This window comes from Dendropsophus ebraccatus, unplaced genomic scaffold (genome assembly GCF_027789765.1).
Source record: "Dendropsophus ebraccatus isolate aDenEbr1 unplaced genomic scaffold, aDenEbr1.pat pat_scaffold_976_ctg1, whole genome shotgun sequence".
Lineage (NCBI taxonomy): Eukaryota > Metazoa > Chordata > Amphibia > Anura > Hylidae > Dendropsophus > Dendropsophus ebraccatus.
Window position 1 is genome coordinate 24,982 of NW_027210576.1, and position 23,212 is coordinate 48,193.

The 23,212-nt window shown below is 41.6% G+C and overlaps 1 long non-coding RNA gene across 1 annotated transcript; it reads left to right on the top strand.

The window, feature by feature from the left end:
• Positions 1–6,651: 6,651 nt before the first annotated feature.
• Positions 6,652–17,811, top strand: LOC138781410 (uncharacterized). Its single transcript, XR_011361474.1, has 4 exons — positions 6,652–7,053; positions 9,647–9,792; positions 13,772–13,882; positions 17,682–17,811. It is a non-coding gene; the product is annotated as an uncharacterized lncRNA (long non-coding RNA).
• The last annotated feature ends 5,401 nt before the right edge of the window (positions 17,812–23,212 follow it).

The following is a 23,212-nucleotide window of genomic DNA, read 5'->3' on the forward strand; positions in this document are numbered from 1 at the left end:
CTACTCTTGCATTCTCACACTAGCAATGGCCTCTTCTGGTCTAACAATAAGCCTACAACTGGGCAGATAGGAGCCTAATCTCTATTTATAGCACCCAGAGGACATTGGTGGAGTGCAAGCCAATAGGAGGTAGCCAGATGCCCCACATACAACAGAAAAAAAACAATAATTAGCAGCACTCCTCCTATGCTTCTTGCCCATTGTGGCTTCAGTACAGACAAAAACAGAAAGTACAACAGCAAACTTACAGTGCTTACCATAATACTCCCCCCGGTGTACACACAATAAAAACCTGCTCAATAGATATTAAAAAATGAGGATCTTAGCAAACTATTTAATCAAACTATTTGATGCTTTATAAAAGACGGCAGCAAGAATCACGGTAGTAGAGTATTTTAAACACATTAAACCCCAACAATATGTGGTCTAATGACCAGGCACTTTTCTTAAGCATAACATGTTGCCATCATGGCGCAACGTTAAAACTTTGCCTAATCAGGCTTATACAACATAAGCAAGAACTGCCAAAAGGTGTATGACATAGACTCTCTAACCATCCCTACTTTGCAAGCTACTGATACTGGGATATTAGCTCGACCTATGGCCCCTGAGACATCTGGACATACTCTCCTTGTGGAAGGAACTAGTGACGTGGAAGCGGATGCTGAAGAGATGGTTTTTGCTTCTGGGATTTGGCTTCAGGCCCTCAGGTGTTTTAAACAGGGCTTGACATGGGTGCTTTGGATATTCTTCTTCTCACTCCTAAAACTTTATGGGGAAAGAGGAAGGCTCAGGTGGCAACACACTTGGGCGAGTGATTAAAGAAGCCCACCACCCATGTTGCCCTTGCATAAAAGTGTAGTCCACTTTCTCACTAGCTTCAAGATTATGCATGAAGTCCAGGAGGTATTCCCTTTTATGTAGCTCCTGCTTACAAACAAAGTAAGGCCATGTAGGATGCCTTTTAGAAAACCATAGCCTTGTCAAACTCCGTAACAGTTGCCTTTCCACACTCAGGACATGCTTTACTGGGGTCTGGCTGCCCCAGACGTCTTCTGATGTCCCACCCCTGCTGTGTCCTCTCTTGGTAACATCTTCCAGAAGACAAAAGTGGACTAGGGGAAGATTATGATGAAGCAGTTGCGGATTGGCCTCTAAGGAGGGTTCTTTGAGGGGGCTCATGCAAGCTGCAAGCATGACGGCCTCGGTGGGATATATATATATATATATATATATATATATATATATATATATATATATCTTTATTGGGACATTAGGCAAAGTAAAGAGTACTTACAGTTTGCTGCCTTGTGATGAATGATGCTGCAGAGCAGGAAGGAGTCAATGCAGCAGGGACTGCAACCTGACTGTGCAGTAGTCTGTGTTATGGCCACAGCGGTGTCCTATGTTCTGGACCATCGCTGTATCCCCTTCTGCTCCCTTACCCCGTCTTCTGTGGCAGACACTGGAACCCACATGCAGGGGTCCGTCACCACCATCTCTTCAGCCACACAGGCGTCTTATCCGTCGCTTTTCCTCTACATGCTCTCCTGCTTTCTGACCCCTGCCTCCTAGCGCTGACTCTGTAAAATTTAAAGGGACAGTACATCCCTAATTGGTCAAGTGCAGTAAACACCTCCCTATAAATTCCGAATTGCCCTGACCCTAGTGTTGGAGCCTGTTGGAGCCTCTGCACGCTTCCCATAAGTGTGTGGTCCCAGCTTGATTTTTGGTGGCTTCAGAATTGAGACAGAAAGATGAGCAATGCTATTTATTAGGCAGCATGTTTATTTTTTCTGTAAATTTCTGGTGCCATCACTTAGCATGGTGTTGCCGTACAGTATTCAGAATATTCAGCTCTGGCAACACTTTTCCAGTCGTCAACCATCCAGTTCTAGTAAGCTTGTGCTGACAGGAAAGAAACCTGTTATAACCTATCGGCTTCAAGGTTAATGAGCTGTTCATTCAGACATGCTATTCTGCATATCACTGTTGTAACTCATGGTTATTTGAGTCAGCATCACCTTCTTGTCACCCTTAACCACTCTCAGGCTGGCTATTCTCTTATGATCTTTCTCATTAACAGAGTATGTGTCCTACTGAACTATTTTTGAGATCACACACATCTGAGATTCCTTGACATTGTCTACATAATGCTTTCATTCATTATGTTGCTACCAACCGATTGGTTAGACATTGATGAATATATAATTGTATAAGTGACCACTAAGTTTACAATTTTAACTTTATGCCATTTCTTGGAGCTGTTGTCCCACAACCCTCCTTTTTTTCTATGACGTGTCAACTCAGTTGAGCCTTCCAAGCAAAGTATAAGGTAGGCCATGACATCTGACATTTCATTACAGGTGCATCTGCTGCCTTTCTGGCTTTCTCAGCTAATGATAAATGTGTAGAAGGGTAGTTAGAAAGTAGTGGAAATTGAGAATACCATAAAATAGAAAAATAAAATTCCCAGCTGCAGTGTTAGAATCCGGACAGCAGGACAAGACAAGACAGTGAGCCCTAAGCTCAGCCCCGCCCACTGTCCTCTACCTACTTGCCACAATCCGCCCTAAGATGGCGGCGAGCAACTTGGCGGCGGTCCCTGCACTGGCTAGGTGGGACACAAAGACAAGACAAACAGACAGACAGACAAACACAATGAAGAATAGTCAACAGTCTGGGTCACAACAATCAGGCAGCAAAAGTACAAAATCACAATCCAATAAACGTAGTCAAAGTCCAGGCAATTTGGTCAAGGGCAGGCGGCAAGCAAGGGAAGTCAAGGAATAAGGCAAAGATCAGGAATAGCAAATACACAGAAGATACAAGCAGGCAGAGACTAAGTCAATAACCAGCAATGATATCCAAGACTGAGGTAGTTATATAGGTTGCCAGGGTTCTGATCCAGAACATCATTGGACCATCCCCCTGATCTCCAAGCACAGACAGCTGAGAACAAAACAGATCCACTGGCAGGAAGACCTCTTCAGTCACAGCAGAACCAAAACACAGATTAACCATGACATGGCCAGACAGAACTCAGCAGGTGAAGTCGGGTGTGTCTCTCAAGGTGAGCAAATAACCAGAGTTCACACACTACAAAACAAAACACAGAAACAGAATGCAAGAAAATCAGCGCCTTCTCGGCCGCACAGCACGAGCCGAGGGGCGCATAATGCTCCGCAAAGATACAGTCCTGACATGCAGCTTGGATTTTCTTGCAGACATAGTTTGTTATTAGTATGGGGTTGATGACTAGAACTGGCACCAACTATTGCATATGTTAAAGAAAACCTGTCACTGTACTGTATTTATGCTACCCTAGATGAGTGGTATGTTTCTTATTCTGATAGGTAGAGCATTTAGAAGGACTTACATTCTAAGGTTTGCAGTCCACACCCAGTACTAAGGAGGAGAATCACAGATATTCACCGATATTCAGGACGGGGCACTAGCCATGTCCATCTACTGATGATGGGCAGGGTTCTTATGCACAGTACGTGGGAGAAAATGTAAGTTATTAGCAAGTGGCCAGGGCCAACAGTCTCCCATGTTTATCAATGACTCCCCTCATGCAGCATATTCTTCATCCCGTGAATCCTGCTATACTGCTCTACCTATGGGAATAATAACAGACTGCTTGGAACAGTGTGTCTGTCACAATGTTATGCTGCCTTCAGTTATGACAGACAGATTCGCTTTAAAAGAGTTAATTGACATGCAGCAACCAGTCACAACAATCTAATAAATTTACTACTGTTGAGTATTTTTTCCATCCCAACCCGGGGAACTCATGTTAGGCACATGTTCTTTCTGTAACCGCAAAGTAGGGTAATGCACAAACATCTATCAATCTCCTATGTTAAATGCAAAAAATGTAGCCCTATACCAATATTCAGCTTCTGATTCAGATACCGACCTTACAAATTCCACCTACTGTACATGGCTCACAAGGGAAACCCCAGTAGTGTAGTATTCCCTGTAAATTTAAGCAAAAAGCGACTAAGGCTATGTTCACACAACATCAAAAACAGAGAAAAAGCGCCTGCTTTTGCAATTTAAAATAATGTCTTTTATTACCGCGATTAAACTGACTGCAATGGCAATGCATGGAAAGACGGGCGTCCAATGCACACAATGTATTGAATAACAGACGTTATCACTACAGACGTCAAAATAATGATCATGACAATTATTTTTGGACGTCTTTTGCAAACAGCGGACATTTTTTATTAGCTGTTCACTCAGTTTTTCTTTTTTCACCTTCCTTTCTCCGTTTTTACTATTAAATTCAATGGACTTTTCAATTAAGCCACAGCCAAAGGCCAATTAGTAACCCCAAACTAGAATAATGTACTAACAGCCATCATTGCACTAAGGGGAGGCCAGACAGTCATATGACGTCCCTTATTTCAAAGTCAAAATGCCGGACATCATTTTAAATGGAGCTGAAAAAACGAGGTGTGAAGATAGACAAACAGTGTTTTTTAGGGGAATAAGCATTGAAGATTTATATATATCTCTAATGGTACCTTGATTTAAGAGTAACTTGGTTCAAGAGTGTTGTGTAAGAAGAGCGTGGAGTTTTTAAAATTTTAACTTGGTTTAAGAGCATTACTTTGGTTTAAGAGCTCCATTACTGTACAGTAACTTATAATATGACATATTCAGCTGTTTCTGAATGTTTGTTTCATCTGTTCTACAGTTATTCAGAATTTAAAAAATTATTATTTTTTGGGTGTGGAACCAATTGTCTGCATTTCAATCATTTCTTATGGAAAAATTTGCTTTGGTTTAAGAGTGATTTGAATTACAAGCGCAGTCCTGGAACAAATTATGCTCATAATCTAAGGCACCACTGTATATATATATGCTTATGAGATCCACTACTGACCGAAAGGAATCTGGTGGTAGATCTTGCATATTGTTTACTGTTACACATCAGGGCAGCATAGTGACTGACGGTTGCAGTCAGGCACTGTGGCTGATACACACTGTTTTGAACAAAGTGGAATACATAAAGGACAGGAGCAGTTTGCAAATAAGGATTGGACACTCACCCGTAAAATAGGAGTAATAATAAAGTGGAAATGGTTGCTTAGATGTGGTGCCGACTGGAGTTGGCCAGAAATGAGGCCTAGCAAAGGTAGGTAAGATGACAGTGAGTAAAAGGCACTTGCAGCAGCAATGCCAAAAGATCTCCATAGTGTTCAGTGCAAAGAGTTAATTTTATAAAGACAAAATAAATACAAATACAAAGAATTGACCCCTTTTAGAACTGATTCTGAATAAGAGGGAGCAACCCTAAAAATGTGTTATAGCTTTATATTTATATTTGCTTTTTCAAGGGCCCTTGACTAAGCGGCTGAATGCGAAACGTGCGTTGGGTAAGGTGGTATAGAGGGTTACAGGTATTTTACCTACAGAGGCCTGGACATCATAGCTTTAGCTACCTACTTACTATTTTGCAGCAGAGGTTTTATGTGCACTTTGCACTTTATTGTTATACCATTTGCTGTGTTGTGGTCCCCATTTGTCTGCTGCTATTTATCCTTTTCTACATGTATGCCCAGTGAAATATGTTATTGTTTAATATTTTTTGCATACTCTGCATTACTATATTGTTATATACTTACCTCTGAAACCTCCCTTGGGGTTTGCTGCTATGCACTGCCTTGTCATAAATCAATACTTTTAATGTTATGTGTATTTACCTAATAAAGCTCTATATGGTACGTATGTCCAGAATTTTTTCTAGTTTTTTGGCTTATACACCACCATTGTTTCTGTATATTACTGCATCTTTTCCATTTGGCCAAGACCGACATTTCAGCTTCTGCTAGACTCGACTTGTCTCTGTAGAGCTTGCTGCCTAATGCACTACAGTATATGGACCCAATGAGTCTGGAGATTGTGCCACTCTAATAGAGGAGACCCAGCTATAAGGCAAACCTTAGTATTGCTTAGCCCCAAATCCATTATAGTTAAGAATTACACAATAACTAGGATTGTGAAATGTATAAAACATGCATATATATACTGTATATATATATATATATATATATATATATTATATATATATATAATATACGTATTTTTTTTTATATTTACTCTTTAGCTACATTCTGCATTGTATTGTGTCCTCACTGTGGCATAGCTATAGAATATGTGTTTTTAATGATTAAAAAATGCACAACCACAATAAATGTTCAATAAAAACCATGCTCTTCTGTCATCAGAAGGTTAACAGAATTACACTGTTGCCGACGAGTCCATATTATGCTAATATATATATATATATATATATATATATATATATGTTTAGTACAACTGTAGATAGTTGCATCTTAGATTTTACAGTTCATGCTGGAAATGAAGGGCATAGAGCATGTTTGTTTTGCTTGAAATAGTCTGACAATATGCCTAATAGTGTTGACATTTGAATAAATGAATTGCAGTATGTCTGTTCTGTATATACCAGGATGACTCTGTAATCCTTTTTTAATTAGATGAATGTTAGAAGTACACTGAACTCACAAGCTGCACTCCCCGTAGTGATGCCATACTGGCAAGGAATCAATCACCATGACTCAGGTTACCATGGAAACTAATAGCTGCTGTACCACTGTCTAAGTGGCAAATGATTGGTAGTGTACTCATAACACAGGGAAAGCAATAAGTTTTTATATCCTGTCCAGCAGCTGTACCAGTCAGTTAATTAAAAGCTGAGAGCAGAGAATATATCTAAATCTGGGAAGAAATGAAATCTACAGTACAAATTGAATTCCCGTGATGTAAAGAAAAATTAATATGCAGCACAAGGCACAAGACTGCCTGAATAAGCAATGGCAAAGGACATTGGGAAAAAACACCTTAGAGGCTGACAATACTAAAATTGCAGTCTTCTTATCAGCATACTTAGGTCTTTGTGTTGCAAGTTGCAACTTGAAATGTTTAAGAGTAGAAGCATCCCTAAAAATATGACAGTGCCTAACCAGGATTTAATGAAGGAACTGGTAGCAAGTACAGTTTATCTACAGAAAACAAGATGTAAGTATATGTTTGAATCACAGTGAAAGAATATGCCTGTGTCTGGGAGCATCAATATGGTTTTAGTGATAAGCTAGAAATTTTCTATTTATATATCACTCATAAAACGGCTCCCATGTACATGCTGAGCGGAAACGATTTCCTTAGCATAACAGAGACAAGAACATAAATATAAAGGATATTAACTGCATGATGGACAAGAAATTTGGTAGTCAAAAAAAGAGAGGATAGCATTAATGCAGGGAAAATTGGATCAGCTCATATTGCTTTTTTCTGGGTGCCTTTGAAATAAATATTTATATTTTAAAGCGCCAGCTTGTGAAAGCTCCGTAATTACATTCGCTGGTATGTTTCATTAATGTGTACAAATATCTTCTATATGAAACAGTAGACAGTCAAATACCTGTGCTGGATTTTAATAAACCCTGAAGTCTACTCTCTATCATAACCTGGGACTGGGAGTTATTTTTAATGACATTTTTTTTTTAAAAAAGTACTATTCTACTCTCATATCCAAACAGATTAAAACCTAAGCATGGGGCGTGGCTGGAAGGAGATGAGAGCAGCCGCATAAGCCAGAGCTCCTCTCATTGCGCTGTACCTGCGGTTTTCTAAAGCTAATCTGGACCCCAGACCGCCGAAAATGCACAAGAAGGGACCCCGAAAGCTCACCCTCAAGCTAGCCCCTGTGTCGGCACTATGGACCCCTTTGTCCATGCCGCGCCGCAGCACTTGCCTTCCAAGATGGCGCCGGGCACAGCAGGAAGAACACACACCAGGCATCACCCAGGCAGAGCACTGGATCCAACTCCCCCACCATGGCACCTCGAGGAGCAGAGCAGGAGACCGCTCACATGTCAGGTGGCTCTCTGCGGCGGGAGGCAGACCCATTCCTCCCGGCGGAACACACCAGGGGAGAAGAGGACGATGCTGTCCCCAGCGGTGATGGGGCGCCATCTTCCTCCCAGGTGACGGGGACCCATGTGGGACAGGGACTAAATCCATTAAGGGGGAACAGTGATCCCATGCCCCTGCCACAATGCACATCGGCTAAAGGGCCCAGGGACATGACTAGGCCCCAGCAGACCTCTCTTGCAGGGGGACTACAGTGCCCAGCAACCCCTGGATGTGCGCACCACATTAATGCTGCTGCACAATCAGATGGAGCCGAATGGTGGTCCTCCCAATCCACCACACAGGACACTGACTTAATCCAGGTTAATGCAGAACACAGGTGGTCTTCTTTTCTGCATAATTTGCCCACTAAAGAGGACTTTAGGTCACTAATCTCAGAGGTAAGAGAAGCCTGTAAGGCAGAAATAGCAACAGTGCGCCAGGACTTACAATCCATGCAGCAGCGCATAGAAATTGTGGAAGATGAGCATGATAATACACGTACTTACAGGACCTTCACTCTACTATATCTGCACAGCCATGTGTGAGTACCAACGACACTTAGAGGATCTAGATAATAGAGGGCAGAGGCATAAATTCGAATTAGAAAGCTTCCTGAGGCCACCAGAGAGGAAGATCTGAAATGTACTGTGGAGGCTATATTCAACCAGATTCTGGGAGCCCCTGCTGGACATAAGATCCAATTGGACAGAGCTCACAGGGCGCTGCGACCCAAAAATGCCTCCTCCCTTCCACGTGATGTGATATGCTGTGTCACTGATTTCACTATAAAGGAAAATGTCATGTCTAAAGCGAGAGACCTGAGAAACATAGACTTTGATGGAGCTCATATTCATCTACTGCCTGATCTCTCCTGGGTCACTCTACAAAAAAGGAAGAGACTTCACCCATTGCTTCAAATCCTGCGTGAGTTGCAGATCCCATACAGATGGGGTTTCCCATTTAGCCTTACTGCTAGGAGAGATGGACGGTCGGCCACACTGAAGGTTGCTGGAGACATAGAACAGTTCTGTGCAACGATTGGCATCTCTCCACCACGCCTTCAGAACTGGGAATTGATTCCACCACCCCCACCACCACCTCCTGTGTGGACCCCAGTGGCGTCTCATAGGAAGGGTCCGACCCAGAGGTCATCCCCTATGCAGAAGAGACCTCTACTTCAAACCCGCCCAGGCTGATTGTTGAGAATTATGCGAAGGGACAGCCCCTGTTGAATTTCACTGTCCTAGTATTCTCGACTGGTTCTTCAAGGGTCTTATGTACATGATACCGCAATTATAACTATACTCTTTCTGTTCATGCAGTGTAGGAGGGTGAGGTGGACGCATACCACCTGAGGTTAGAATGATTGGAGGCTTTTGGCTTCTGTTCTTACTCCTCCTACTTGTTCTATTTGCTTTACTCTCTGTTTTCCTTCTAACCTCTTTCCCCCTACTTCTGTTGAGACTCTTTATTTCTTCTTTTTCTGGGACTAACACTACATGAGGGACCAATATGGAGCCCTTTTGGGCCATTTCCTCTTATAAGTTGCGCTCAGTGGGACGCGAGGGAGTACTGGTGCCTCCCTTGGGCTAGACAGTTGTTATATTTGATCATCATATGTTTTCATGTTATGTTTTGTTTGTATGTTTTGTCTTGTCTTTCCCCTTGGTACATCTCTTCCCCTCTGTTTCCACAGTTTACGACGGGTACTCCACCGAACCTGCTTACGAAGATTGGTTTGTTCTACAATTCTCCTCTTGTCTGCTGTTCTATTATGCTGTGGGTCAGGGCTCGCTGGGACCCTGAGCTGCTTGTGCTTCTGCCTCCTGATATGAGGCCTAGGTATTTCTCATCATTTCAAACTCTGTCTTATCATGGTGTGTTTAGTTAGTTACAATGTTAAAGGACATAATTCTGATTTAAAGAGGAGGCTCCTTCTTAAACAGCTCACTGACCTTCGTGCAGACGTAGCATTTATTCAAGAAACGCACCATGATAATTCTGGTAATTTTAAGTTTGCTCATTATAAATATCCTGTTGTTTACACAGCCCCACGGGACGAAAAAAGAGCGGAGGTGGCGGTAATGATTGGAACTAATTGCCCGTTGCAGGTGGATACGTCCGAGGTAGATCCTCTGGGTCGTTTTATCATTCTTAGTGGCACATTGGAGGCAACCCCGGTTATATTGTGTAATGTATACTCACCAAATGAAGGCCAATTGCCATTTCTTACACAGGTGTTCACTAAATTATCTCGACTCCCCCCAGCAGTACTATTGGTGGGCGGTAACTTTAATACCCTACCTTCTGAGATATGGGACAGACATACGGTCTCTCCTTCCCCCCTTCCTCGCGGTGCGGCCCAACTGTCTGCAGCATTTTGTAGGTTATTTAGGAAGCATCAATTACATGATCTTTGGCGAGTTTGCCATCCTATGGAAAAAACCTTCACCTTTTTCTCACATCCTCATTCTACCCATACCCGCATTGATCTTTTTTTGGTAATTTACTGGGGTTAAGAGAGACGATAAGCTCAGAGATTCACTCTATTACTTTGTCTGACCATGCTCCGGTCACCTTAGACCTGACATTGCTATCCCGCCCCCGTAGAACCTGTCATTGGCGACTGAATGAAGCCCTGTTGAAACACCCTGCACATAGAGGGAACCCCGGTTATATTGTGTAATGTATACTCACCAAATGAAGGCCAATTGCCATTTCTTACACAGGTGTTCACTAAATTATCTCGACCCCCCCAGCAGTACTATTGGTGGGCGGTAACTTTAATACCCTACCTTCTGAGATATGGGACAGACATACGGTCTCTCCTTCCCCCTTCCTCGCGGTGCGGCCCAACTGTCTGCAGCATTTTGTAGGTTATTTAGGAAGCATCAATTACATGATCTTTGGCGAGTTTGCCATCCTATGGAAAAAACCTTCACCTTTTTCTCACATCCTCATTCTACCCATACCCGCATTGATCTTTTTTTGGTAATTTACTGGGGTTAAGAGCGACGATAAGCTCAGAGATTCACTCTATTACTTTGTCTGACCATGCTCCGGTCACCTTAGACCTGACATTGCTATCCCGCCCCCGTAGAACCTGTCATTGGCGACTGAATGAAGCCCTGTTGAAACACCCTGCACATAGAGAGACTTTAGCTGCGAGATTGATGGGCTACTTCCAGATTAACGAGGGTAGTGTTGGCTCTCTGATCACGCTTTGGGATGCCCATAAATCTGTGTTTCGAGGTAACTGTATCTCTCTTGCCTCACATATAAAAAGAACTGGGAAACTACGCCAAGACCTCACCGCCAATTGCGAGTTAAAGAGGCTTGTATGCTTTGTTCCCCAAATATCCCACTGCTTTGCAGCATAGTGGCCATGCGTAATGAGTTAAAAGACTTGGATAGCAAGACGATAGCAAGAGCTCCTCGTCTCCCTATGTTCAAAAAACACAAAAATTACAATAAGGCCAATAAGGCCTATACTTTGCTAGCATCCCAATTGCGGGATCAGACGGTCAATAGGACTCCTCACGTGATGAAGGATAGACATGGTAAACTGCACTATGACCCTGAGGGTATTGCTGCAGTTTTCTCTGATTACTATTCCTCTCTCTACTCTCTTCCTGATACCCTTCCCTCTGACCCCCAACAAAGGGAGACCCTTCTACATTCTTGATTCATGACACCTATCCAAGCTTTCCCCTAAAGATCTTGCTACCCTTAATGGGCCCATCACTTTAGAGGAGATCTCGGAGGTACTTAAGGAACTGCCATCAGGTAAATTCCCAGGTATAGATGGCTTGCCATACGCCTACTATAAGACATTTTCAGATATCCTGGTTCCTTGCATTCTCCCCCTCTTTAATTCCTTTCTTAGTGGGGAGGAACAGATCTCGAGAGAGAGATAGACATTGATTTACCTTTTAGGCACAGTATGGAACCTCTGAAGGTGGCTCATAGATTACACAGCCTTGTCCCATGCATAGTCCTAAGCCATGCACACACATTTGGGGTTCTATCTGGGTATGTCTATTGCAGGTGATGGAATTTTCCAAACAAAAGTAAAGGATAGTTTACAGGGAAATAAGAAGTGTAGTGGCTAAGACAGTAACAAAACACTTGTGGTGGGAGATACTTTTATTTTTCTGTTCTAACAGGGTGAGTAAATAGACCATTCATATTACTGAGGAACTGCCATGCCACTTCTTTGTTAGATTCTGGATAGACTTTTGAGTCAAGGTCTTTTGGAGCTGTGAACCGATTTATAATATTGTTTATTGCACAGTGCTGACTCTCTGGCCACATTCACATCACAATTTCTACACACATCACCTTTATCTGTTGATAGCCTTGATAGCCTGGTAAGAGATTTTGTCGATGTATAGCCAAACAAGTTGACTGGGGGCCCATTGACTTATAGACAGAGCATAGTCTAAATGTTTTCGATCCAAATTATGGGGGAGATTTATCAAAGGGTGTAAAATATACACTGGCTTAAACTGCCCACAGCAACCAATCACAGCTCAGCTTTCACTGGTTCACTGGTAACATGAAAGCTGAGCTGTGATTACGGTTGGGCAGTTTACGTCAGTGTATATTTTACACCCTATGATAAATCTGGTGCTATGATAGTGTCTGTGCAGGACTCATACAGTACATGTTTCCTGCTGTGCCTTTGCATTCCACACAGAAACAGACGATGTTTCATCTATTAAAGTCAATGGGCCTGCCAGGAACATGTTGTGGCATATGTTGACAAAATGTTTTGAAAGGTTGCTGATCTATACCTGAAAGAAACGAAACACACGATAATACACAAAATGATATGTGTATGGCCCCTTATCGCGCATTTCTGTATGGTAATGTATCAGCTATCACACAAATATCAAGCAGCTTGTAAACAAAACTTCCACAAACAGATGCCTTTTAAGATGTGTCTAGTAAATAGTTACAGATGGCATGTACATTTGTTATTGTAGACCAAACATGGATTCTTGCATGGATTACACTATTAACTGTTGTTAGAGCTAATGAAATAAAAGTATATAAAATTGTAATGCATATGCAAATTCTGTGCATTATTCTTACTTGACCACTTCATGAGTAAATAAGTCAAATTTATTAATGGCATAATAATTTTAATTATTATGTGGATGCAAACATCAGTCTCATATAATTTATTGCAACCAGTGTTATGCATATACACTCTAGGAAGGGACACAGCCCCTGCTATTGACCACTATTCTTAACCATTCTTAACTGGTCCAGTGATAAATGCTTTTTATAGTTGGTGGATTGTGCCCCCTGGGTGGGGTTTCACGGTCGCAGCACCATTTGGCCTCGCCTACACCGCCACAATAGACCCCACCCATCTGTGACATCATTGTCATCTAGGTCCCGCCCCTCAGCGGCTATTGGAATGGAGTGGCCTAGAGGTCCATTCTTACGGCCACCAAGGGAAGGGGTTCTGGGGCCTTGAAGCTCCATCCAAGTGGCACAATTTACCATGGATAAAAAGCATTTTTCACTTGACCAAACATCAATAAAGTAAGGTATGAAAACTGCAGAATTAAGGCTGTGTAGAGAAGTCCTCATCCAGAAAGGGGGTGACAGTATCACTTTAAATACTACTGAAGTAATATTTACCATAGACGTGAATGCTAAAAAATAAAAACCGTGATCCTGTTTTTTGCTATGGGTAAATGATTTTTGTAATGCTTTAGTGAATGTTTTGAGAGCCCATGTCTACCTGTAATAATTATACAAATACTCCAGATGTCTAGATTACATTGCCATGTTTTGTCTTTGATAGATGCTTACAAGCCTACAGGTATTCTTAACCCTAGATATCCCATTTAAAAGTAGAGGCCTCCCAACTTTTCGGACTAAGAAAATCCCAGTATACTGCAGATACAATGCAAAGGTAGGGTGTTCTTAAGTCTTGGGCGCTGTGGCATTTTACATTGATTCTGCCTAGAAATAATTTGCCTAAACCTAACAAAAGAATAGTACTGTACATTGTAGAGTTTTAAGAGAAGGTGGTCCACAGTTGTTGTATAATATGGAACGGCAGTATCCTCTGAAACAGACGTGAGGACAACTTATCTTTTACAAGGTCATATTTTGCTAATCCACAATACTGGCCTTTTTAAATCCCATTCTATGTCTTTTTTTCCAAGCTTAAGCTTTTTCAAATGATTTAATCATATGAAATATCCACCAAGCAGTGAATCTCAGTTTTATAGTATAGCTATATAGTCTCTCAGCTCTAGCTAAAGAAAATCCTAAAACAGAAGATCAATAATATTAGCTTTCTAAAGAAGTTTTATATCATGTTGTTACCAAGGGCACAGAAGTCCCTCCGGAGGCTTTAAATGTAACATGAATGAGCACAAAGCAGAAGGGAGCTGGCGATAAAAGCAGATCTTTCATCAAAGCATACAAGAGGGAATATTATAGCTTCCTATACACTGAATATATTTGGAAAATATTGGATAGAGCTCATGCAATTCTTTCCTACCCTTATATATTTTACAATAGAACAAACACAATGGCGATACAGATGTAAATTAGGTAATTAAGGACACCTTGCTTTGGTATGGGCCTACTTTTATAACTACTGTACCTCAAAATAGCATGGTTTCTACAAGATGACTGTAATATGTAGTGAGTATTCTGTATTATGCTGAAATGGTGGCATTGACCAGCATTGGTAAGACAGATATTCTATTCTCTACTGTATAATACCTTGTTAAAATTAAGTTGTTCTTCTAAAAAAAAAAAAAATCTGTCCAAATCTGGATATAGCACAGGGTCAATAGAGATTCTAAAAATTCCTGTATAACATGTTTTCCTCTTTTCATTTATTGGTGTCAACCATAATCTGTTGTGGCAAGCTGGTTAAGAACTGAGCAGTGGGCCCACCATTTTACATTATTATAGTGACGTTGCATTCACTCCATGCAAACAGCATAGCATGCTACTTAAGTTTATGAAAGAGGAGTCCCATGAAACTAACGAATCTCAAGCTTGCAGGGAAGTGCGGGAACATAATAAAGAAAGTATACTTACCCATCCCTGTGCCTCCATAGTGCTTCCTTAATGATATCCGACAGCTGCTGGCCTCCCACAGCTGCAACATCACAGACTTGGCTTAGCCAATTATTGACTGGAGAGGGACACTGTTGCAGTCACTGAGTGGCTGAGCAGGCAATCCATCCATGACATCATGACACTGCATGGAGAGAGGCCTGGGTGGTGATTTACATGGAACCTGTCTGAAAATGACTTCTGGTGGTTGTGGGAGAGACCCAGGAGTGGCGCTAGGAGGGCATGGGAACTGGTAAGTATTCTTTCTTTATTATCTTCCCGCAACCCTCTGCCAACCTGTCATTTGTTAGTTTCACAAGATTTCTCCTTTAACCTCTTAAGGACATATGACGTACCGGTACGTCATATGTCCCCAGGAGGTGTTCAGAGTGGGGCTACGCGGCGACCCCATTCTGAACCGCTGCGATCCCGGGTGCCGTGTGTAGCCTGGGACCCGCTTATTAGCGGCCACGGTGTGATCGCCGTGCACGCTAATCAGGTAATCGGAGGCAGCTGCCTCCGATTACCGGCTGCAGCACTTCCCTAGTGTCTAGTGGGGAGCGATCTCTGTACCTGCTGCGGGCTGGGGTCCGCTCCAAGATGGCGCTGACACCGACTTGGCACCCGTTTGTTTTCGGCTACAGCAGCTGAAAGCAAACGAGTGCTGATCTCATTGATCTTTGCTGTATAACTATACAGCAAAGATCTCAATGAGAGATCAAAGTGTATATACTAGAAGTCCCCCAGGGGGGCTTCTAGTATATGTGTAAAAAAAAAAAAAGTATTGTTATAAGTAAAAAGCCCCCTCCCCTAATAAAAGTTTGAATCACCCCCCTTTTCCCAGGTTTTAAATAAAAGTAAATATAAATAAACATGTTTGCTATCGCCGCGTGCGTAATCGCCCGAACTATTAATTAATCACATTCCTGATCTCGCACGGTAAACGGCGTCAGCGCAAAAAAACCTCCCAAAGTGCAAAATTGCACATTTTTGGTTGCATCAAATCCAGAAAAAATTTATTAAAAAGCGATCAAAAAGTCCTATATGCACAATCAAGGTACCGATAGAAAGTAAACATCATGGCACAAAAAATGACACCTCATACAGCCCCATAGACCAAAGGATAAAAGCGCTATAAGCCTGGGAATAGAGCGATTTTAAGGAACGTATGTTTGTTAACAATGGTTTGAATTTTTTACAGGCCATCAGATACAAGAAAAGTATATGTTATATATCGTTTTAATCGTAATGACTTGAGGAATATGCATAACAAGTCAGTTTTACCCCAGGGCGAATGGCGTAAAAACACATACCCCCCAAATAAAAGAAATGTGTTTTGTTTTTTTTTTCAATTTCACCACACTTTGAATTTTTTTCTGGTTTTGCAGTATACTTTATGCAAAAGTTCAGCCTGTCATTGCAAAGTACAATTAGTGACTCAAAAAATAAGGAATCTATCAACTGTATTCCATGTTCCTAACTGCTGACACTGTTAGATGCTAATTGGTCAAAAAGACACTTATTACCTCAAATATATTTGACTGTGCTTTCATAGCATACAAAATACTTTTATTCTCTGGTACAAAAAGTCAAAGAGACATTATGTTACAAGCAGGGGTGTTGCTAGGCTTAAATTTCTGGGGGCCCCAAAAGTTTTTGCCTGGCCCCGCAGGAAGCAGGGCCTTCAGTCTTATACCAAACTCCCTGTTCTCTGAATAAACTAATAGTAAAAAAACTTATAGTAGCTCTGACATGGCTTAGAGAGCTTTTTGCAAGCTCATGTGATCCTTCCTCCTCTATTCAGCCATGTGGTCTTTTTAGCAATTTCAGCTGAAATAGACCATTGAAGGTCAAATTCATATTGAATCAAACTTATAACAAGGTTTGGACAAAATGAGGGTTAGACAAGTTTGGTTTGCTCATCTCTACCCTGTGCAGGGGTGTTGTCAGCACCAATGCCCCAGAGGCACAGGAGGCATTATTACTGTATTGAGACACAAGGGCCATTATTACCATATGGGGCACAGGGGACATTATTACTATATGGAGGCACAGAGGTAATTATTTACCCTTTCCGGTGAGTCTTGCTCCTGGAGCCAGTCCTGGGACGAAGATATCAGCACCCGAAGCCGTGCGTGCTGCTGAGATGAGTCCGATGCCCATAGAGAATGACGGCTCCATTCATTCTCTATGGGCATCGGACCCACCTCTGCAGTGCGCGCGCACAGCTTTGAGCGCTGATATCTTCGTCCCGGGACTGGCTCCAGGAGTGGGACTCGTCTGAAAGGGTAAGTATCTGCACCGGGGGTCGGGCGGGCTCTGTGCCTGCATCCCTGGTAACAGGTTCCCTTTAAGGTACCCTAATAGGGAAACTACACTCTGCAGTGTTAAAGGCGCAGTGGGCAGAAGTTGTCATGGCCGTCAGATATCAGATGGAGAAGAAAATGAAAAGAGCACCTCCAGTCAGAGCAGGCATTACTTGTGAGCGTCCATATTATACTACAATCTACCACTGTATGGGGGCTTAGTTTGGCCCTTCTAGAGCAATACTGTATATATATATATTTTTTTTGTGTCTAGCCAAGTTACAGCTGCTCAGCCGTACAAACCTAATGGTGTTTTTTCTCTTCCAGATTTGTTTTCTGAGAAACATAAAAGACTGACTGCTGTGGCTGATTACCAACTCAGAATACTTTTTTGAGATGTTTACCTAAACTCCACTTCAAAACATAACAACAAACTCCTTTTACAACACATAGGGGGAGATTTATCAATATGGTGTAAAGTGAAACTGGCTCAGTTGCCACTAGCAACCAATCAGATTCCACTTTTCATTCCTCACAGACTCTTTGGAAAATGAAAGGTGGAATCTGATTGGTTGCTAGGGGCAACTGAGCCAGTTTCACTTTACACCATGTTTGATAAATCTGCCCCATGGTGTATACCTTTTCAGCATTAATCTAAGTCTGTACCTTGATGGGTTTTTTTTTGTTCCTCCTATGTGTGCTGAAGCTGACACTGCACTTCGTCAACTGGCAAAACATTCAAATAGAAGGACTAGACATTCCGTCCCCTCCATACTGACATTATCTTCTCTGGCATTTTCTTTGCATTCAAACTAAGCCAATTTTTCTTAGCTGCCAGTCACGCTGCTACTCCAAAGATACAGTATAGTTGCCTGGCAAAGCTACAGCTGCTGATTTTGCAGTAGATGTAACAGTGTGCTTCTCAGTTGTTTGCTCTATCTTCTAATTCAATTATTCAGAGTGTCATAGATATATTCAGAATATGGAATGACAACAAGTCTATTTTTGTATGTACATAAATAAAATTTTAATATATTGTGGATTTCTTTTTTGTTCGTATGTGTGCTTTTAAACTTTCGGCTCCAAGAAATGCGCAGAGTAGTTCATAATGCTAGAATAGGATTGTTTAGGGAATGTGCAACCATGTAAATAAATGTAGTCATATACCTTGACCAATCAAGATTTTTTAAATAAATAAATAAAGCTCACTTCTAAAAAAGAAAAATAATTTGTAATGCTGACATCAGTGTAAACTTACGGGTAGTATTATAACATACATAAAGCAAAGTGCCTTAATATTATAAGCAGATTAAGTTAAAAATTATTATGTTTGGGCTAAGTAAATATTGATATACATTTTCGATGCTCATTAAGGCTATGTTCCCACTTCAGCAACATATTGGGAGAACGTGGCCATTTTGTTAAATAGACGGACGCTAGCAAAGAAGAACTTTATGAGCAGTCGTCTGTTTAATGAGACAGCCGCCTTCCCCCGATATGTTCACGAAGTGGGAACATAGCTTAAAACTGAATAATCAGTAAGTGAATGGCCACAATATTCTCCTCTGGTGGTTTTCGTGGTTTCCCTACAGGAGCCACCCATTGGCTGGGTCCTACCTGAAGAGATATCTTGCTAGTCCTGTGTTTCGAGACTCTTAAATGAGGCTCCACAGACTCTTTTTTGTATATTCGTATATCCCAGGGACTGGGAGCAACGCACCTAGGATTGAGCGCTTTAACTGGCTGACGACAGTGTTACCTTTGGCTGGTTTCCCGTATGGCTTTACTAGGCATTGCTCCCACCTAGCTAGAATCCTTCTCCACACTGATGAGGGGTTACACCCAGAAACAACTGTCTGTGGGTAGATACCTGGCCTTGGTTTTTCCCTTGTCATTACATTGACTTTTAGGGCCATGGTGGTTTTGGTGGATTCCCTACAGGAGCCACCACATGGCTGTACCCTTCCCGGAGGGATATCTGGCTAGTTCTGTGTTCGAGACTCTCAAATGAGGCTCCACTGACTCTTTTTTACATATTTGTATATCCCAGGGAGCGATGCCCTTAGGATTTCACTGTATTGAGCGCTTTAACTAGCAGCCGGCACTGTTATCTTTGGCTGGTCTCCCTGAGATCAGTGTTCTGTTTCCCCCTCTGGGAATAATGTAATAGTATTTAGAGGAGCCATAGGTAAGCAAGGGCTCTTTGTAAAGGAAACTAAAAGCAGTTTAGAAGAATATAAACTGAGCTAATAAGGCAGGGGAACCTGAATAATGTTGTACCTTTATTATACTCCTCCGCAGCTTCTATGCCTGTGTCATCCTGTAGACTAAATTAACGTTGCTGCAACATCAGGCATAGGCTGCAGCGACGTTAATTTACTGTGCAGCGGCGGGAGAGGGTTAAAAACCTCCTTTAGTTGGTCCCTAGCACTACTACGCTGCACTGTGCTGTAAGCCCAGTGCACAACGCTGATTACGCAAAAGTTCAAATATACAGCACAGTAAGGTATAGTGGTGCTAGGACACAATATGTGTCATAATATAAATTATATATAGCAGTATTATATTAGCATTATATGGTAGTGTTGTGTAGTATTATGTAGGCTCAAATTTGGGAAATGTGTAGCCTACTTTGCCTGTTGCATGTCTCAATTTTTAACATTTTTTTTATTACATATGAAATACTCAATATCAAGATCTGTGATGCTTAATGATGGCACCTTCAGCTCACCATACCCTGGTTTTGCAGTTGTAAAAAGGAAACAATACAGTATTTGACTTAATTTTCTTATAAAAGGTCCTTGTTGCTACAACATGTTAAATGTGTATCTTTGCATATACATGGGTTTAAGCAGCTACAGTAAGAAAATCATATTTTTCAGCAGCACAAAGTGCATTGGGCTCAGACACTGAAGGTAATAGGCCAATATGAACACTGCCCAATTAAAAACGTATTTGCTAACTTAGTATGAAATGTATGTAGGTTCATTAAAGTAATCTTCCACCATTTGCATGGTTCATAATTAGAGACAGTTTATGTTTTTGAATAGAGTGCCTTTGAAACAGAATATAATCTGTGTTGATTCTATCTATTCAGGTGACAGTGATTATGACAAATAGCAGTGGCTGTTTTTGTCAACCACCTGTGTACAAAGCATATCTGTGTTAATGTTTATAATTTTACTTTTTTATTTTTACAGAGCGCACCTGACGGTTCACCATGAATTCCCAAGTGCTTAGCATTCTTAATGAAAATGCCGATTTCTTGCCATAGTTGGTTGTTTTAGAGATGTATTTTCTTAAAGTGTACATGCACTTTGCAAAAACTGTTTCAATACATCTCAAATTAAAAAATTAAACAAACAACTGTGCAAAAGCTTTGGTGAAACTATTTTTTGCTTTTCTTTGCAGTGGTCCTTAAAGTTATAATTAGAGATGAGCAAATTTTTCAAAATGTCAGTTTGGCCGGATTGACGAACTTAAAAGTAAAGTACAGGTTCTTTCAAACCGGGACTTAAATAAATCCCACTTAAAGGGCTAACCAATTGCGGCTACAAAAGTGTACTATTGGGGCTCCTTTGCATTGAAAACCGCTTACAAAACGTAAGTACAGACTATCTTTCAAGATTACAGTGTTCAGAAAACATGTATGAAAATATTGTAAACTGAGGTTAAGTTGAGGGACCACTGTTTATGTGGTACACAATATGTGGAGCAAATTTTTAACATAATTCTGGTGCATTTACAACATTTAGATGTACAGGGCAATAGAAAATATTAATTGGGGAAGGGGATGGGGGTAACATAATATAGAACCTATATTTACAGGCCCTGGTGCCCTCGCAGCACTCTGTCCTGCTTCTGGACTTCCATTGGAATTTTCTATACCTCCCCCCCTGCTACGTCATGACCCGGTGACCGATGCCCTGCACTGCCAGTCAGTGACTGGGGTGGGACACCACTGCAGTCACTGACTGGCTGAGCTGGTCCACCCTTTCCTAACGGGTCATGACATACAAAGAAGAGAAGATGACATCCAACGGGGTCTGGGAGACAAGTGATGTGGCGCTAAGAGGGCAAGGGGACCGGTAAATATAGGTTCTTTATTATGTCCCCTTCCCCCACCCAATTCCAGCAGTATGATAATCATCCTGGCCAGACTTCTCCATTAAATCTTCTCCAAAATGTTTGTCAATCATGGGTCGGTATGGAAAAATGGGCATGTAATCCAAGGTAGGAATTTACCTTGGTCTATGTTTCTATTCAAAAAGGTGTCTGTTTTTTCAGCTCTTTAATTGACCTCAATGCAATGCATTGAAGTCAGTGGAATAATGGACACCCAATGTACACAGTGTATTAAAAAACGGATGCTGTCTGCACAGACGTCAAAATAAGGATCATGACAATTATTTTTGGATGTCTTTTGCAAACGTTGAATTTTTTAGTAGTTCGCACACACTTTTTCTTTTTTCATCGTTTCATTTGATCGTTTCTACTATTAAATTCAATGGAATTTTCAATTAAAGACATGTCTGAAGTTTGCATCGGTCGAGGTCTGGGTGCTTAGACCACCGCCGCTACAACTGCAGTATACTGAATTATAATGGAGCCTTTGAAACTTCCGTCCGGACTGCTAATATGAGCAGTCTACGGGATTCATCTCCATATAGCAGTAATGGAGGGACAGAGTGCGCGCTGTTGTGTGCTTCTGCCCCTTCATTCTAGTTATCAGCACCGATATGCACTTCTGACAAGTGTGCATACTGCAATAGGCATTATTATCAAAGTTTATACCAAATTAAAGTTCATATATGTCTTATAATTCATTATATAAGAGTTATATACACCATAGCTGCTCGAACTGTGTTGCTGTCAAATTTTGTTCAAAAAAAAAGTTTTATGTGTTTGTGTCCCTGGGAAACTTGTTAACCCTGTTCCAAAGTTTTAATTGCTTGGATTAGAGGTAATTCCTAACAATACTAGATGTCCAGTGAGCAGCTTTATTTGCTCTCTATAAGGCAGTGGACATCAGATAAGCTGCTTGTAGTGACATAAGTCATTTATAAAGTTAACTCCTATTTACAGTTTTATTATTGGTTGGAAATATAATTTCATAGAAAGAGAGAAAAACACTATAAACCACGGATTTCAGATAACTCTCTTCTTAAAGGATGTATTTGCTGCATTGCTTAGTCGCACATTTTTGACATAATAAATTTATTAACCCTTATACGACCCTGGCCGCACCGGTACGTCTTGACTGCTTCATAGGAGGTGGGGGCCGGCTGCAGTGAGCAGCCAGCACCTCACCGTATATCACAGACTGCAGCAGTCGCGCTGCAGCGTGTCATTAACCCCTTAAATGCCGTGATCACGGCGGGACCGCAGCGTTTGGCTTGGTTCACACTACGTACATTTCAGTCAGTATTGTGGTCCTCATATTGCAACTAAAACCAGGAGTGGCTTAAAAACACAGAAAGGCTCTGTCCACACAGTGTTGAAATTGAGTGGATGGCCGCCATATAACAGTAAATAATGGCCATTATTTGAATATAACAGCCGTTGTTTTAAAATAACAGCAAATATTTGCCATTAAATGGCGGCCATCCACTCAATTTCAACAGTTCGTGAACAGATCCTTTCTGTGTTTTTAATCCACTCCTGGTTTTGGTTGCAATATGAGGACCACAATACTGACTGAAATATACGTAGTGTGAACCCAGCCTCAAAGTGTAAGTGACAGGGGGAGTCCCCTGTCACTTTCCGATCGGGACCCCCGCAGTGAGACTTTAGGGATCCCTATCGCTGTATTGGACCGCCAGAGGTCTCTTACCTGCTTCCGTGCGGTCCGATCGGCT